General features: G+C 40.9%; 1 protein-coding gene across 2 annotated transcripts in view; it reads left to right on the top strand.

Moving 5' to 3' along the window:
- Positions 1–13,261, top strand: part of KCNH7 (potassium voltage-gated channel subfamily H member 7) — a 527,395-nt gene that overhangs the window by 144,700 nt on the left and 369,434 nt on the right. The gene's annotated exons all lie outside the window — the stretch shown is intronic.

Here is a 13,261-nt window from a genome sequence, read left to right as displayed (position 1 = left end):
TGAAAGCCTGGGGAAGAAGGTCCTTTTACATTAAAGAATAGTGTATTCTTACTAGATGATGACAGCTTTACTTTAAATATCTAGTAATCTTGAAGGCTGTCTTTATATTATCAAACTTTAAGAAAGTCAGCTGAAGAAATATACGGTAAGTCTTGTCAAGGGCAACAATGACAGGTGTTTAGAAAAATAAAGAATTTAATGATTGTGCTCATTTCATTCTCACTTTTTTAATGAGAGATTTTAAAAGCAATGATGTTAAATTTGCGGCAAACAAAAATATGTGAAATTAAGAATATTGTGTAAAAAAAAAAAAATAAGGTGCACAGAAGTTACATGCTGTATAACTAAGGAAGGCTAAAAGCAGATCTGAAGAAATATTAGACTTACAATAGTGTGTTATGCTTTCCTGCTGAGCACCAATGTGCACATTGTGACAAGCTCCTATAGTTCAGAGCCTGGCTGCCCCCACTGGAATCCCGTATCTTACTGTTGGCCAGTAAGGGTGCCTATCACAGTGACAGGCTAATAGTGAGGTCTATATAAGGTGGGAAAAGGCCATTAAGGGTGCCTATCACAGTGACAGGCTAATAGTGATAAAATCAGAAGTGATGTCGCGCTCCACTACCAATTGCAAAAAAGTGTGAATAAATAAATATTAAATAAATAACAGTCCAGCTTCGAACGATATCTCTGCAATTATATTACTGCTGCAAACATGTACTTATTAAATCCGTGACCTTGACACTTCTTCCAGTGCTGTGATACAAAAATAATAACTGTGCAGTTCACCAATCACAAAAAATGTTATACACCTTGACCAGTTGTGCTCTCACCTGGTGTATATGACCAGACCGTTAAGTGAGGTCATAAAAGGCTTTTGTCCTTTTAATGGGGCTAAGTGGTGAATGGATGGGATGATCCCTCTTTCCCTGGGATGGATGGATGGATGGATGGAGTGTTCCCTCTTTCCAGCAGGGGGTCTTCTTGCTTCCTTATAGATTTTCCTGAAGCCGGATAGATGGACGGGAATATCCCTTTTCCCACTAGGGGTCTCCTTGCTTCCTTAGGGATTTTTCCTAATAGTGAGGTCTATATAAGATGGTAAAAGGCCAGTTAGGGTGCCCATCACAGTGACAGGCTAATAGCGAGGTCTATATAAGATGGTAAAAGACCAGTAAGGGTGCCCATCACAGTGACAGGCTAGAAGCAAGGTCTATATAAGGTGGGAAAAGGCCAGTAGGGGTGCCCATCACAGTGACAGGCTAATAGTGAGGTATATAAGGTGGGAAAAGGCCAGTAGGGGTGCCCATCACAGTGACAGGCTAATAGCGAGGTCTATATAAGGTGGTAAAAGGCCAGTTAGGGTGCCCATCACAGTGACAGGCTAATAGTAAGGTCTGTATAAAGTGGTAAAAGGCCAGTAAGGATGCCCATCACAGTGACAGGCTAATAGCGAGGTCTATATAAGGTGGGAAAAGGCCAGTAGGAGTGCCCATTACAGTGAAAGGCTAATAGTGAGATCTATATAAGGTGGAAAAAGGGTGGGGTTCAGGTACCTTAAGAGCCCATTCATACCATGTGCCTTCCCCTTCGCTGTCCCAATACAAAGATAAGGCAGTTTGGGTTGATGTGTGCTGAAAAAAAGAGGACATGCTACATTTTTATAAAGTGCAGAGTGTTGCAACTACAAAATATGACTATAAAAAGATGAATTAAATGTAATTTTTTGACATTTCAGTAAAGTTTTAAAAAAAAGATTAAACATGCAATGTGTTGCAACAGCGCATCACATGCCCCCCTCACAATGCACACCAACACTTCTCTATGACTAAGCCCATGAAAGTAAAACAGGCCATAGATTGGCGATCCATAGGAGTAGATTGCAGCATGTTTGTGCTCAGTGTGTTTGAATAAAGTTTTACCAGTCAATCATGTCATCTGTGTGCTGCTATTTGCTGCTTTAACAAGTGGGTAAGCATTATGAATAGTATGTATTTGTTGCTATTGCATTTTGTGTTCTAGCATATACTGACATCTAGTGGTAGTCTATCACTACTACAGCTTAACTTGTGAATAGGGTATGCTCCTTTTGTCTCCCCTCCTGTTTATTGCTAATTAGTACAGTGCTAGGTAGACCCTCGCTGTTTTTCTCATGGTCCTTCAGATACTACAATTTATCCTACAGGCAGGGCTTAGAAAAGTATTTGACTTAAAAAAACTGGAAAAACATCCTTTTTTTGTGCTTATCTGAAGTAAAATGAAGCTGGATTCAACTTTTGTGTCTTATTGAAGAGTTAGGCTCCGTTCACACTAGTTTTGTAAGCAGGCGTTTTTCAGGCATTTAAGGGGCATTTTTAGCGCTCCTCAAACGCCTATGAAAGTTATGCACATGGCAGCACACAGTGCTGTTCACACTGAAGTGATAAAAACGCTCTCCAAACACCTGTCTAATGCCTGTCAAACGCTATAGGGGAATTTGGGAAGGAGTCAAGTGTAAACAAGCCCTTAAGCAGCATGTGGATTCTGTCGAATCAGCAGGATAGCATACTGTCCACAAAGACTGGGTCTATGGAGATATGTCTTTGTATATATCAGCTTCTCTGCTTGCTTTTCACAAATTAAAAGCAGAGCTCCACCCCTGCTTTAAGGCCTAATCCTTTGCTCCCCGTTAAGGATTTGCAACTTTGGGGAGCTGGAACCCAATTTTGACAGGCGATTGCCTGGGCGATCGGAAGCAGAAGTTGTCCGTTCCACACCCCCCCCCCCTCCCATAGTATTCTCTGGGACATGTGACAGGTCCCAAAAGACTACGGGACCATTCACAAGGTGCAGCGCTACTCGCACATGCCGGGTGCCCACACTTAATATGCCGAGGAGGGAGGACGGCTGGTGAAACCGGCTGCTGGATCACTGGACACCCCTGGATCGAGGCACAGGTGAGTGTCTGTTTTTTAAAAGTCAGCAGCTGCAGTTTTTGTAATGCTGACTTTTAATTTTTTTTACGCTTTGACTGGAGCTCCGCTTTAAAGTATGTAAAGTCAAAACTTCTTGAAAAAACATCTTGGAGCAAGTTAAAAAAATCTAAAATTCTTGGATCAAGTGTTCAATGGTTAAAACAACTGTCAGATTTTTTTATTTCTGCTAACTGTGTTGAGGAGCTTTTTCTTTACCTTCTGTCCTTTAGACACACCAGGAAGAGAAGGAAATCCCTTCTTAGAGAGTTGTCACTGAATCAGGTGTCCCCACGAGAAGACTTCCCCTCTATTCCTGTTTTGATGACAACTCAGGTACGCAACACAATCATGGCGGGTTCTAAGTCCTCATCACTCTCCAAAACAAAAAGAAGTTTGAGCTTTAGACACATTGTAGTAGAAGACAGAGCTGACATGCAGGTACCCGAATGTCCCTGCTGCACCACGTGAGTGCCACTTTAGAAACCTTTCCTTTTACGTTGGGATTGCTTTAAATATGAAGGCCTTCTATTAGTATGGTGGATAAGAGTTCAACTGTATATTGCAGCGTAATGCTCTCCATGGCAACTCCTTCATTGTAATGATATTCCATTTTGCTCCTGCAACATTTATCTTTTTCTAAGGTTATAAAATGTTTGCATAAATTGACTTTTATATATTTTGTGGCACTTTCTGTATAATATATATAACCCTAAGGTGTCTTGAACAGTATTAGCATTGGATGAATCCAGCTGTTCAGTTTTAGGATTTGCACACTTTTTACATTTGCCCCTGTTCTGTTAGTTTTTGACAAGTGGATGAATGTAAACTAAATGCACAGGTTTTGAAAGAGCCCTCATCATACTCACAGGTACACATTAGTCAGATACCTGGACAATTTACATATAAATAAGCCAATGGCTCACTAATTGCGACGCCTGTAGATCATTTTCGGTATTAATATGCTTTCATGCATCCACGAAGATATTTATCTTCTTGACAGGCAGATACCTTCAATGCAAATGAGTGTGTGACCAGCCCATGTACTGGCAGGAGTGTACTGTCTGTGGAATTCTCTATGACCTTATAACAGATGATTTGTCTTTCTGGATGGTCAACATGAAATTCATTTCACCCTGGAAGATAATGTCTTTAGTTGTTTGAAATATTGAAAAAGAAATGATGTGCATAGTGCATCATGTTAATCATGCCAAGTGTTGGATGTGTAGCCGTAGCTGCCTCGATGTAGTGGAATTGACAAAAGAGCAACCCCCCCAACTAAGACAATGGCAACCACTGTGGGTGTTACTATTTTACTTGAATCCACTTGGATATCAGTCATCTTAAGGGTGCATAATCATTTATTGCTGCTAAAACTGAGACAGAAGATAAACACTGGGCAATGTGTTTCTGGGTCAAACAATCCCCCTTCCCCAGGACTTGAATGAACAGTGACAAAACTTGCTATAGGGTTCCACCTAAAAAACAAAACAAAAAAACCCACAGCGTTAATTTATTTCTTCTTAAATTATTTATTCTGGCCAATGAAATGAATTAACACCAAACTGCTTGATGTAGGTAGACGTGTGTAAATGTGTGTAAAAGAAGTACACACTTTTACAAGCGTCAAACTTTTTTTGGCCAATACACTGCTGGCTTCTAAGGGAGATAAAAATTTGGCCAGTGTGCATAAGGCCTGAGAAGTTTTGTCAATGCACATTTAAAGTGTTACTAAACCCACAACAGTAAAATCAGCCTGTATATGCAGTAAAGCATACTTGTTATACTCACTGTGGAACCCAAGGGGTTAATCCTCTACATTGTGTAAAAATGCTGTTTGATCCTGACCTCTCTGATCCTCCCCTTCTTCCAGTGTCCCCCTGTTATCTCCTGATAGGGCATATCATGTGCAGTCACTCTGCACATGCTCAGTTTGGTGTGTATTGCTAAGAGTTTTTTTTTTCTTGGGAAAGTGCATGTGATCAGCATAGGGCCAATCAGCACTGTCCATACAGAGGGTCAGGGGTTCTGCATCTTCCCAGAGCAAAATGTCTGTCTTATCAGGTGGACATTTGAACAAGAGGAGGGGCAGAGAAAACAGGATCAAATTGCTTTTTTACACAATGCAGAGGATTAACCCCTTAGGTTCCACAGTGAGTATAACATGCATGCTGTACTGCATATGCAGACGGATTTTACTGTTGTAGGTTTAACACTTTAAAGTGAACCTTTGAGTAACTTTACAAATTTGACAACTCTGTATGAAAAAGCCCATATTTTCTCAATCCATATTTCACAATACAATAGCATCCCCCCCCAAAAAAGCAGTTGATGGGCTCTTGGCAATAGACATTGCCTAGTCTGAGATGATGTCATCTGTCTGCTGCAGGCAGAAGGAAACATTTCCTCAGTCTTCTCTCCCCTAGCTCTCTAACTCAGGCATGTCCAAAGTCCGGCCCGCGGGCCATTTACAGCCCGAGGGTCGGTTTAATACGGCCCTCCATGTCAGTGTGTCAGTGTGTCTTATGGAGCGAATATGGAGCGGCCGGTCCGGTATTTCCACTGCGGCCGTGTCAGAATACCGGGCCGGCCGCTCAGCTCTGCAGCGGGACCTTACCTGTTCCTCTATCCAGCGGCGTGCTGTCTTCCCGGCTTCTGTAGTGTGGGCACTGGGCATAACAGCCGGGTGCCAAGTGCGCATGCAGCGGTGCTTTTTGTGAATGGTAAGGCGGCACCTGGGACACATGACAGATCCCAGAAGCCGCCAGACCAATCACAAAGCGCAAGTGCTTCTCGCTCATGCGCACTGGGCACCTGGCTGTCATGCCGAGCGCCATTACAGAAGCCGGGAAGACAGCGCGCGGCTGGATCGAGGAACAGGTAAGATCAAAGAACAACTGCGGAAGTAAGAGCGGGTACCTGTCAAATTCAGGTACCCGCTCCCCACCTCCCCAAAGGTCAGCAGTCATCTGTACTGTCCGCAGTCTCTGGTCATCCCTGTGCTGTCCGCAGTCTCTGGTCATCCCTGTGCTGTCCGCAGTCTCTGGTCATCCCTGTGCTGTTCGCAGTCTCTGGTCATCCCTGTGCTGTCCGCAGTCTCTGGTCATCCCTGTGCTGTCCGCAGTCTCTGGTCATCCCTGTGCTGTCCGCAGTCTCTGGTCATCCCTGTGCTGTCCGCAGTCTCTGGTCATCCCTGTGCTGTCCACAGTCTCTGGTCATCCCTGTGCTGTCCGCAGTCTCTGGTCATCTCCTGTACTGTGTCTGCAGTCCATTAGTTGAGAATTTTTTTTTCCTGTTTTCTGCCTCTAAAACCTAGGTGCGTCTTATGGTCAGGTGCGTCTTATACGGCGAAAAATACGGTAACTTGGCATAAAATAATTTATTTGCATTTAATTGTAATGGTTCAAAGAATGTTTGGAAAAATTTTCGGCCCTCCACCATGTTCACTTCATCTAATCTGGCCCTCTTTGAAAAAAGTTTGGACACCCCTGCTCTAACTGCAACATTTAAATGTCTGAAGGTGTAAAGGTTTTTCTCTTTGAAATCAATTAAGTTTTTTTTTATGCAACAAAATCTATTGTAGACTACTTTCCCTTTTTTTTTTTTTGAAAATCAAACGAAAAAAAATCAAACGTGCAAAACTGTGAGTGAATTCTATGCAGTCATTTATAAATCACTCAAAAAGACAGATTAGCCTTGCTTCATGTGTCATAATATTTAACTTTAGCATTGCATGTAGTGTCAAGGTGAGATGTATTATACTCAAGCTATGTGTCTGTAATATTCATTTTCATTTTTAAGTACGTTTGAGAAGTTATGATCATTTCATTTTTATTTCTGCAAGTCTCTGATTGCTACTGCAGTGTTTAAAGAGGTTCCAGAGAAGACTGAATATCATAGTCGGAGTAAAAGAAAAAAATATCTTGCTGCAAAATATATAAGTTTACTTCCACCTTACACTTGATATTTGTACACCAATTGCATGGGTGCAAAGATAGTAAACTGAATCACTTTCTGGTTCCTTACATCTTTCCAATGGTAAGAAATCTCCAGCAGTTTCCAGTTCCATGATAAAGCCAAATGATGGTGTCATGCTGTCCTGAGTGGTTTCATGGGAAAGGGTGAAGATGCAAACTTCCGAAGGAAAATCCTCCCATCGGAACCGTTTAGTAATAGAAAAGGATCACATGTTGTGGACAGGAGTCTAGACAGAAACTTCAATAAAATGTTATTCTAAAACATCCGTGCCTCATCCATTTTTTAGAACCCATAAACTACAGGCATCTCTGCTTCTACATGGGCACCAATTACACTGCAGTGAATTGTGGTTGTTTTCCTGCCAGTCATCAAGAGCAACTCTAAAAGAAAAAGATCTGCATGTGACCACATTGATTGTCTAACAGGTGAATCTTTTTATGCTAGTAGAGACCCATAATGGTTTCTGACTACCTCCAAGTGTAAGTACAAACAAGTAATACATGAGCTTTTCCAAACCGTCTCAGGCATGCAACATCTTTATATGTATTAGACTATATGGGGTTCTCTTTTTTTGTTGAGTTTTCTCTTCTCTTTACTGTTTTCCAAAACAACTCAAAATCTAATGTTGTTACCACATTTGCATTGGGACAAACTAACCAAGTAATATATTTTAGACTATGGGAGGAAGCCCACACAAGGAGGATGTACAAGCTCCATACAGCTTGAGTACTGGGTGTGATTCAAACCCAACACCCAAATCTACAAGAGTAGAACACTAGCATCTACTGAATGCTGCAACATACTCCCACAGTCCAAAGTGCTAATAGGCGAATGAGTTGAAGCCCAGTTGAACCCTCTTATTTGTCACTGTAATGCAGTCAGGCTGCATATACAGTAATAAATATACCTCCTTTCCATCTATTTATATGTGAAGTGCTGCAACAAGGTAGCACATAAGAGAGTAAGTTTGTAAACTTATTTTGTGAAGATCCCCACCTGTTTACTTCCTTGAATTCTGTGACACATGTTCACTATGTCCTGTGAGTAGGCACTGCTATGTCACATAACAAAGAAAGAGAGTGCGCCGACTCTGGTATAATAAACTTTAATACAATGTTAAAAACAAACCTAGATGATGTTGCATTCTCATATTCAATTGTGACCGACACATTTAGTGCTACACCGCCACTTCAAACCTCTGTGTTACCACTGAGCTAGTAGGTTCTTATGCTGTCTCCCAAGCGATCAGAAAAGATAATGATCTAACTGGGGCAGCCATGCTCGTATGGTAACGCAGCACTGGCTGTAGCGAAAAGGCAGGGTGCTCATAGCTGCCGAACGAGCGGTGCCGTGGTCTTAACCTCAACTGGCTGACAGGGGGTGGAGTGGATCGGTGGTTGCCAGGACAACGCGTTCTGCAATCAAGTTCTGTTGTGTCACACATTTCATAGAACCTGCCTTCTGAACTACAGAGGTGCTGAGAGGAGGATTTTCAGGAGGCGGAGTCAGTACAGGAACCACTGTTTGCAGGCAGCAAGGTACCATGGGAGATTTTTAAATAAGCTTATATTGGATTGTCATAAACAACTATTGTTTGTATTGTTGGTACAATGTCGACGTTATAAAATGAAAGTGTATAGTGTGGCCATAAATTTGTGTTAAATCTTTTGATTCAACAGGGAGCAAGAGGGATGGTGATAGGACCAGGGATTAGTAGAGCATGAGCAGCAATGTTGATTAAAGCAGTGTTCAGTAGGACATGAGCAGTGTTCCGTGAGATGTGTCGAACCACAGGAGAGCTTGTGTGTAAAGGTGGCCATACACTTCTCAAATTTGGGCCAATTCCTGCTGAATTGCCCAAACTTCGAGCAGTGGGTGGCCCTGTTGACTTGACAACTCGATCTTTCAATTAACTTTTGTCAAAGTGGCAAGGATGAAAATTAACACCCAAACCATGACTGAATTCAGATGCTGCCACTATTCAGGTCTTCGGCAGCTGCAGGTCACATTGGCTGCTGAATACAATAGCCAACGAGGGATATTCCTTCATCCAAGCTGTTTAGCATGGATGGGGGAATCAACTGATTTTTATCATTCAATTTGGGTAGCTGAAGAAGCAAACTCTAAAGGAGTATGGCTAGCCTAAGTGCTGGTGGTTTGATTGGGCTTTAATCAATTGCTACCTAAAATGGCTCTTATGAAGGGTGTCTGAAGGGTGTCGGTGGCATATTGTAAGCTCTTTTAGGGGTAAACTCTGATTTGAATGGTTTTCTGTAAAGCATCACCAAATATGGTTGAGCTGTTTAAATGGATAAAATGCATATATCTTTTTAAAACTTTCTTCGTTCAGAGATTTCTGTGAGGTTGGAAATGAGAATGTAAACCAATCCCACAACAGCCATGGGAATTATTGATGGCATATTTTGTGCTGCTGGTTTGGTCTTCACCGGTATCTTGTGCTAGTGAAGATCCCTAGTGCTTATTGTCGCATAGAAGATCCCAAAGCAGCTGCAGGTTAATCCATTACAAAGCCATAACAATATTGTTTCCACTGACAAGCAAAATGAGGGCTTGTGTACACAAGTCAGACTTGGAAGCAAGCAAAATGTACCTTCGAGACCACATTCAGGGAAAAGATGGATCCTGGATATGAGAGGCTTTTGTGATGTCTCAGATGTGCTTACATAGGGTTTTTACATTCATTTGTGAGACTTTGTATTATGATCAGTTGATTGGCTGTTGGTATTTTAATGTTTGATTTTTGCAAGATCATTGCGGTAGAGACTCTGAAATTCTTTGTAAATGCATGTTCTGCGCGTTCCATCAATTTATAATGCGTATCTAATGAAGAAGTGTAAGTAAAAAAACACTGTGTGAGCTAGGATTGCTCATAAATCTTCTATATACGGTATATATGTAGTGTGAAGTATTATGTCCCTAATTAAGTCTTATGCTTTGAAAAATGTTGTAGAAATATGACTGAAGTAGATTATCTGGGATTTTTTTAAAAAATATTTTGATGCGTACCTGCGATTGTGGTCTTTATTGTACTCCACTTATTGGTTTCCCCAGATACTGGTAATTTGACCAGGGCCTCACAGATGCATCCTGGGAAAACTACAGTATGTCACCAGTGCCTACCAGGGAGATCCCATATGTAAGGGAAAAAAAAACTTTTTCCGCAAGATCTTGCAAGATTTTCTTTTTAACAGATGAAAGGTTGCGATCAGATTCAGATGATGTCATCAGTGGGTAACAAGAAACCATAAACAAGAAGCCGGCCACCAATGACAATCTGATCATTAGTACACAGCTTTTGAGAGCCGATCGTGACAGTTCATGTAGAAATATCTGAAGAGAAAAGCATGGAAATGTTTCTTGTAACAGAACAAACGACTTTCATTTAATCAGTACAGTATTCATCCGTAAAAAATCGAGTGACCAAGATTGCTCATGCTCGGTAGTGAAAGAATAGATTACAATACATTACATCACTTCCGAAGTTGTATTCTGTTTTACAAGAAATTCCAGAACTTTAGTAACCTATTCATTTTCGATATGAGTCTAGCATGCAAAAAAAGGAACGGACAATCATTCGTCCAATATTGTCATTGTGTGTACGAGGCTTTACAGTGGCACTCTGTGGCATCAGATATTGGTATCTCACATTCCAAGGAGAGCAAAATAAACAACAGAAAAGTATTCAGGATAAAGACTATGCTGTACAGCCAGAAATTGAAAGATAGTTGTTATAAAACTACCATATGCACTCACCGGCCACTTTATTAGGTACACCTTGCTAGTACCGGGTTGTACCCCCTTTTTGCCTTCAGAACTGCCTTAATTCTTCATGGCATAGATTCAACAAGGCGTTGGAAACATTCCTCAGAGATTTTGGTCCATATTTACATGAGTTACTGTTGCCTTTCTAGCATCTCGAACCAGTCTGTCCATTCTCCTCTGGCCTCTGACATCAACAAGGCATTTCCGTCCACACAACTGCAGCTCACTGGATGTTTTCTTTTTTTTTTTTGGTCCATTCTCTGTAAACCATAGACATAGTTGTGTGTGAAAAAGCCAGTAGATCAGCAGTTTTTGAAATACTTAGACTAGCCTGTCAGGCAACAACCATGCCACGTTCAAAGTCACCTAAATTCCCTTTCTTCCCAATTCTGATGCTCGGTTTGAACTTCAGCAACCTGTCTTCACCACATCTACATGCCTGAATGCATTGACTTGCTGCCATCTGATTGGCTGATTAGCAGTTATGTTACCAAGCACAGGTGTACCTAATAAAGTGGCCGGTGAGTGCAGAGTACAACAAATTTGTTGTCCCCATGTGTATGAAATGATTTATGAATTAGAAGTAATAAGTGTACTGTAACATAAAATAGTTTCCCTATAAGAAAAACAAAACAAGGTCCAAATTTAATGCTCACAGAAAACAAGGGGTCTGGCAACATTGGTGGCATCTGTATTATTGTGTTTTTAGATTGTAAAGGCAAAAGGGATCAATTAAAGCAATTTAGAACAACCCACTACTTCAAAACGTTTCCTCACTTCCCTAAGCCAGCCATGCATGGTTTAAATCTTGGCCAGTTCCGAAGGGGCCATCTAGAATTTGATCCATGTATGGGCAGGCTGATTGTACCAAGTCAATCCATCGACCAACTTGGATACAACCAGCCTGTCAGATTTTTCTACATGTGATTAGTGGCAGCAGCTATAGCCGCTAGCCATAATCATTGTGTTCCGCCAGCTGGGAAGGCTAACTGCGCCCCCCCTGCTGGCAGAACACAGAAGCACTGCTGTAGGCATTCCTCCATTAACACTGAGTGTGTTCCTTCTTCCTGTGGTGGAAAGGAAAGAAAATCAAATAATCTATGGATTTTCTAATCATCCCTTACCAACTACCAACAGCTTCCACCAATGCTACCCTCTTCCCTGTTGTATCTATCATTTTGTTATCTCTTAGGCTGTAATTCTATTTAGACAGACTTTTTTCCTTTTGTGGCACATTTGGGACCTGTTTTGGTCTGGAAGATTGTAATTTACATATCTTATTATTTATTGTATAGTGCTCAATGATAATAGCTATAAAAACAACCAGAAGACATACAGAGCCAAGCAAAACCAAGCCAATAATTCTGTGTTTGGAATGTAAGCCAATAATGAGATTTGTTATATTATACCTCATTCATTATTCTGTTATGCTGAATATTATCGCTTAAAGTTTTTTTTTTTATCTTTAGAGGGCAAAAAACACTTTCTGTTTCTGATACATATGTTGCAAGGTTTTTATTTTTCTAATATAGCTTTAAATAAAACTGTATTATTGCAGATCCTTATCCTTTATCTGTTTGTAGACAGTGAGATATTCCAAGAAACTTGCTGAACTCTTTTAAATTGAGTGATGAGATTGAAATTCTGCTCATACTTTATATAATAAGCTCCAGTGTTATAATAAGGAACACTACATACCTAGAATCCCTTTGGGTTAATTTCTCACTGAATAATTTGAAATGTCTGTGTTAGACCAGTGGTCCCCAAACTGTGACTCATGGGCATGCAGGTCTTTGCTTGCCTTTATCCGGCCCTTGGGGCACTGTTATTTCCATTGATATGAGTCGCTATTCTGACACCAATGAAGAGGAACTAATTCAACCACTGACACCAATGAAGAGGCACTAATTCTCCCACTGACACCAATGATGAGGTATTCCTCCCAATGACACTAACATTGGGGCATTATTCCTTCCACCGATAAATGATCAGGCACTATTCTTCTAGAGCATTGTTGACCATATTAGGACTGTTAAGCTCAAAAGGACCTTCATAACAGGTTCACCAGGTATTATTTTAATGAAGAATACAGATTTAAAAATCTTAAAAATGTATTTTGAAATGACTTGAATATGTTATAGTTTATATGAGATTCTAGTGATTGGGTTTGCACATACTTTAAAGTGGAACTCTCAATCAACATGAACTATTTTAATCCTTATGCTGCTAGCATTAGTAAATAGGAAAGTATATAATGTTTACTTTTTTTTGCATTCATTCATTTACTTCCTGGTTTCCATGCCTAGGCAAATGATGTCATACATCCCAGGAGTCTTCAGGAGGAGAGGGAGGGTTCTCAGCAAATGCCTGGGCTAAGGGCAGATGGATTCCAGGAGGTAACTGCTATATGAATCATCTGCCCTTACTCAAGATGGCCACAGCCAGAAATGTCAGGGGGTGTTTTTCAAAATGTTTTCTCAGCAAAATAAAGCATGGAGACATGGATGGATGTTGGAGTTTGCTCTGAATATTAAAAATGAATTATATAG

Source organism: Staurois parvus, unplaced genomic scaffold, assembly GCF_062004578.1.
Source record: "Staurois parvus isolate SC_StPar_1 unplaced genomic scaffold, SC_StPar_1.0 ptg000031l, whole genome shotgun sequence".
Lineage (NCBI taxonomy): Eukaryota > Metazoa > Chordata > Amphibia > Anura > Ranidae > Staurois > Staurois parvus.
Note: the sequence above shows the minus strand (reverse complement) of the source record. Positions and strands in the feature narration are given on the sequence as shown.